This window comes from Bos indicus x Bos taurus, unplaced genomic scaffold (genome assembly GCF_003369695.1).
Source record: "Bos indicus x Bos taurus breed Angus x Brahman F1 hybrid unplaced genomic scaffold, Bos_hybrid_MaternalHap_v2.0 tig00011860_arrow_arrow_obj, whole genome shotgun sequence".
Classification (NCBI taxonomy): domain Eukaryota; kingdom Metazoa; phylum Chordata; class Mammalia; order Artiodactyla; family Bovidae; genus Bos; species Bos indicus x Bos taurus.
In genome coordinates, this window is record NW_020867969.1 from 4,447 (window position 1) to 10,577 (window position 6,131).

Consider the following 6,131-nt stretch of genomic DNA (forward strand, 5'->3'; position numbering starts at 1 on the left):
AACTAGAACCCTTTCTAACACCATACACAAAAATAAACTCAAAATGGATTAAAGATCTAAACGTAAGACCAGAAACTATAAAACTCCTAGAGGAGAACATAGGCAAAAACACTTCTCTGACATAAATCACAGCAGGATCCTCTATGATCCACCTCCCAGAATCTTGGAAATAAAAGTAAAAATAAACAAATGGGACCTAATTAAAATTAAAAGCTTCTGCACAACAAAGGAAACTATAAGCAAGGTGAAAAGACAGCCTTCAGAATGGGAGAAAATAATAGCAAATGAAGCAACTGACAAACAATTAATCTCAAAAATGTACAAGCAACTCCTGCAGCTCAATTCCAGGAAAATAAACGACTCAGTCAAAAAATGGGCCAAAGATCTAAACAGACATTTCTCCAAAGAAGACATACAGATGGCTAACAAACATGAAAAGATGCTCAACATCACTCATTATCAGAGAAATGCAAATCAAAACCACTATGAGGTACCATTTCACGCCAGTCAGAATGGCTGCTATCCAAAAGTCTACAAGCAATAAATGCTGGAGAGGGTGTGGAGAAAAGGGAACCCTCTTACACTGTTGGTGGGAATGCAAACTAGTACAGCCACTGTGGAGAACAGTGTGGAGATTCCTTAAAAAACTGGAAATAGAACTGGGACCCAGAAATCCCACTACTGGGCATACACACCGAGAAAACCAGAATTGAAAGAGACACATGTACCCCAATGTTCATCGCAGCATTGTTTATAATAGCCAAGACATGGAAGCAACCTAGATGTCCATCAGCAGACGAATGGATAAGAAAGCAGTGGTACATATACACAATGGAGTATTACTCAGCCATTGAAAAGAATACATTTGAATCAGTTCTAACGAGGTGGATGAAACTGGAGCCTATTATACAGTGTGAAGTAAGCCAGAAAGAAAAACACCAATACAGTATACTAATGCATATATATGGAATTTAGAAAGATGGTAACGATAACCCTGTATGCGAGACAGCAAAAGAGACACAGATTATAGAACAGTCTTTTGGACTCTGTGGGAGAGGGAGAGGGTGGGATGATATGTGAGAATGGCATAGAAACATGTATAATATCATATGTGAAACAAATCGCCAGTCCAGGTTCAATGCATGATACAGGATGCTCGGGGCTGGTGCACTGGTATGACCCAGAGGGATGGTCTGGGAGGGAGGTGGGACGGGGGTTCAGGATGGGAACACGTGTACACCCATGGTGGACTCATGTTGATGTATGGCAAAACCAATACAATATTGTAAAGTAATTAGCCTCCATTTAAAATAAATAAATTAAAAAAGATGAATACGAGACAGAATGAAGGTCAAGATGAAACATTATTTGACAAACACAACAGAAATAGTGGGGGTAAGTCAGAGGAGGTGCTCTATATTATAAATATGAGGTAAATTATTTCAAATTCAACTTAGGAGAAAGTGAGGTTGTGAAAACTCAATACTTATACGCTTCTGAATGACATATAGCTGATTTTTATGAAGACCTGAAAGAAAATTTGATACGTAGCTTTTTTGGTGGTTGTTTTTGAGGTTGGTGGTTGGTTTTGTTTTTTTCTTTAAAGTGTAGTCATTGACAATACTGTGTTAGTTTCAGGTGTATAGCAATGTGACCTGGTTACACTTGTATATGTATATATCTATACTGAATATAGTTCCCTCTGGAAGTTCATTTCAATTTGAAGTGATTTCTCTTTTTTTAAAATTCTCACTTTGAAATTAATCAAGCGATGTCTTCTGTTTAATCTAGCAAAACTTTCATTTATAGGCAATTCTAGATGAGCTCTATTTTAGGCCTTAGCAGATATATTATGAATTAAGAATTTTTGGCCCTTCTGTTTCTTCTGGTTACTAACTTACTGTTTGATACATACTTAATGTTCTTAACTAATTTATCTTACTGTTTGGTATAATCTTGGTGGAGGTTTTGAATCTTCTTGAAAATAAAGAGGAAATAAGCATTTTATCTTGTCTTTTACTAAAAGTATAATTTATAATTATATAAATGAGATTCTTAAACTCTCTTCATGTCATGAGAAAATTTTAAGCTGCAACAGCCTTAAAGAAAAAAATGTAGAATCCACCCCGCCCCACCCCCAGAAAGATTGTGATTTATCTTTTCCTAATATCTGCAAGTCACACACCTTGAATGAATGAAATCACAATTCATGATTTTTTTCTTATGTAGACTACTTGTTATGAAATTATAAGGAAAGAATTACCAACAGAGTTTATAAAATTATCTCAGAAAGATAATTTTTTACTTTAAAAAATATCTCTAGTAATATGTGTATTCCATTTTAAGAAGTTTATTAAAGAATAAAATTTTAAGAAGTTTATTTTTAAGAAGTATTTTTTTAAGTTAAGTTATTTTTAAGTTTTACTTTTAAGAAACTTTATTAGCTTCAGTATTTATAGGTGTTAAATTAGCATGTCAGTTCTTTGTTATACATGTTAAACTAAAATGCAAATTCTTCCATATCTAAAAGTCAGTCATTGTGGTTACTTGATTTTTTCAGCTCATTTGTTCTTTCCTGATGTGAATATTGAATTCTGCTTGATAATCATAGATGTGTTTGAAAACTTTTAAATCTCCAACTTGGATAATCATAGTTTTACTACTTTTTTTATATCTAAATTGTTCCTTCAACCTTTATCTGCCATTGAAGAGGGCATAGAAAGGAAATTAGAGCCGTTATGTGCTGTTTACAGGGAAAAAAGAAGAAAACGATGAAATTTTCAAATGGGGTTTTTAGAAAATGTATTTATTTTTTAATTGAAGGATAATCACTTTACAGAATTTTGTTGTTTTCTGTCAAACATCAACAAGAATCAGCCATAGGTACACCCATGTCCCCTCCCTCCCAAACCCTCCTCCCATCTCCCTCCCCATCCCACTTTTCTAGATTGTCACAGAGTCCCTTTCTGAGTTCCCTGAGTCATACAACAAATTCCCATTGGCTATCTATTTTACATAAGGAATTGTAAGTTTCCATGTTACTCTTTCCATCCATCTCACCCTCTCCCCACTTCCGCTCCCCCCATGTCCGTAAGTCTGTTCTCTATATCTGTTTCTCCATTGCTGCCCTGCAAATAAATTCATCAGTACCATTGTAGACTCAGAATCTTTGTAGATTCCATGTATATGCGAATAGTATATGATATTTATATTTCTCTTTCTGACTTGCTTCACTCTGGAGAATAGGCTCTAGGTTTGTCAACCTCGTTAGAACTGACTCAAATGTGTTTCTCTTTATGGCTGAGTAATAGTCCATTGTATACATTGTTCTAGTTCTATGAAAAATGCCATTGGTAATTTGAAAGTGATCACACTGAATCTGTAGATTGCATTTGGTAATATAGTCATTTTCACACTATTAATTCTTCCTACCCAGGAATATGGAATATCTCTCCACCTCTTTATGTCGTCTTTCTTTTCTTTCCTCGGTGTCTTAGAATTTTCCATATACAGGTCTTTTGTCTCCTTAGGTAGGTTTATTACCAGATATTTTATTCTTTTTGTTGCAGTGGCGAATGGGATTGGCTCCTTAATTTCACTTTCTGATTTTTCATTGTTAGTATATAGGAATTCAAGTGATTTCTGTGTATTGACCTTGTATCATACAACTTTGTTAAATTCATTGTTTAGCTTTACTAGAAAATAGATAGTTTCTTTTGGGTTTTCTATGTGTAGTATCATTTCATTTGCAAAAGAGAGAGTTTTACTTCTTCTTTTCAGATCTGGATTCTTTTTATTTCTTTTTCTTCACTGATTGCCATAGCTAGGACTTCCAAAACCATGCTGAATAACTGTGATGAGAATGGACAAATTTGTCTCGTTCCTGATCTTAGAGGGAATGCTTTTCATTTTTCCTCATTGAGAATAATGTTTGCTGTGGGTTTATTCTATACAGCCTTTACTATGTTGACCAAGGTTCCTCCTGTGTCTATTTATTGAAGCGTTTTTGTCATAAACAGGTGCTGAATTGTGTCAAAGGCTTTTTCTGCCTCTATTGAGATATGATCATATGGTTCTTATTTTTCAATTTGTTAAGATGGTGCATCACATTGAAATTGGTTTGTGTATATTGAAGAATCCTTGCATCCCTGGCATAAACCGAATTGATCATGATATATGAGCTATTGAATATGTTGTTGAATTGTGTTTGCTAGAATTTTGTTGAGGATTTTTACATCTGTGTTTGTCAGTGATGTTGGCCTGTAATTTTCTTTTTTGTGTTGTCTCTGCCTGGTTTTGGTATCAAGGTGATTGTGGCCTCATAGAATGAGTTTGGAAGTGTTCCTTCCTCTGCAATTTTTTGGAAGAGTTTCAGAAAAATAGGCATTAGCTCTTCTCTAAATGTTTGATAAAATTCCCCTGTGAAGCTATCTGGCCCTGGGCTTTTGTTTTTGGGAGATTTTGGATAACACTTTCTATTTCAGTGTTTGTAATAGGCTTGTTTGTAATTTTTATTTCTTCCTGATTCAGTTTTGGGAGGTTGAACTTTTCTAAGAATCTTTGCATCTCCTCTCGGTTGTCCGTTTTATTAGCATATTGTTGCTCATAACATTCTCTTATGATCCTTTTCATCTCTGTGTTGTCTGTTGTAACTTCTCCTTTTTCATTTCTAATCTTGTCAATTTGATTTTTCTCCCTTCTGTTCTTGATGAGTCTGGCTAGTGGTTTGTCCATTTTGCTTATCTTCTCAAAGAACCAGTGTTCAGTCTGATTAATCTTTGCTATTGTTTCCTTCATTCTCTTTTTGATTTATTTCTGCTCTGATCTGTATGATTTCTTTCCTTCTGCTGACTTTGGGGAGTTCTGGTTCTTTTTCTAGCTGCTTTAAATGTAGAGTGTTGCCTGTTCAAAGTTTTTCTTGTCCTGGAGGTAGGATTGTGCTGCCATCAACTTCTCTCTTAGAAGTGCTTTTATTGAATCTCATAGGTTTTGGGTGGTCATGTTTTGTTGTCATTTGTTTCTAGGAATCTTTTGATTTCCCTTCTTATTTCTTCAATAACCTTTTCGTTATTTAGTAATGAATTGTTTAATCTCCCTGAGTTTGTGTTTTTTTACATTTTTCTCCTGTAGTTGATATCTAGTCTCATAGTGTTGTGGTCAGAGAAGATACGTGATATATTTTCAATTTTTTAAATTTACTGAGGCTTGATTCGTGGCTCAAGATGTGGGCTATCCCAGAGAATGTTCCATGTGCAGTTGAGAACAAAGTGTATTCTTCTGCATTTGGATGGAAAGTCCTGAAGATATCAATTAGATCCATTGGGTCTAATGTTTCATTGAACTTTTGTGTTTCCTTATTGATTCACTGTTTTGATGATCTGTCCACTGGTGTAAGTGGGGTGTTAAAGTCCCCCACTATGGCTGTGTTGCTGTTGAATTCCCCTCTTATGCCTGTTAGTGTTTGCCGTGTGTATTGAGGTGCTTCTATGTTGGGGGCATAAATATTTCCAATTGTTATATCTTCTTCTTGGATTGATCCTTTGATCATTATATAGTGTCCTTTGTCTGTTATAATATTCTTTATTTTAAAGTCTATTTTGTGTGAAATAAGACTTGCCACACTGGCTATCTTTTGGTTACCATTCAAATGGAATATCTTTTTCCATCCATTTCCTTTCAGTCTGTATGTGTCTCTAGGTCTGAAGCAGGTCTCTTGTGGCCAGTATATATTTGGCTCTTGTTTTTGTATTCATTCAGTTATTCTGTATCTTTTGTTGATGAATTTAATCCATTTATATTAAAGTAATAATATATATGTTCCTGTTGACATTTTCTTAATTGTTTTGGTTTGTTTTTGTAGGTCTTTCCTTTCTCTTGTGTTTACTGGCTGCAAATCCCTTTAGTATTTGTTGTAAGACTGGTTTGGTGGTGCTAAATTCTCTTAACTTTTGCTTTGTCTGTAAAGCTTTGATTTTACCATCAATTTTGAATAAGATCTTTTCAAATAGGGTTTTCTATTTCTTTCTTATGTCATAGTAGTACTTTAAAATGCCTCATAATTCCATCCTCACATAAGCATTTCTCTTCTACAAATTAAAACTTGTCTTTTAAGATCAACTTTAAAACAGAGT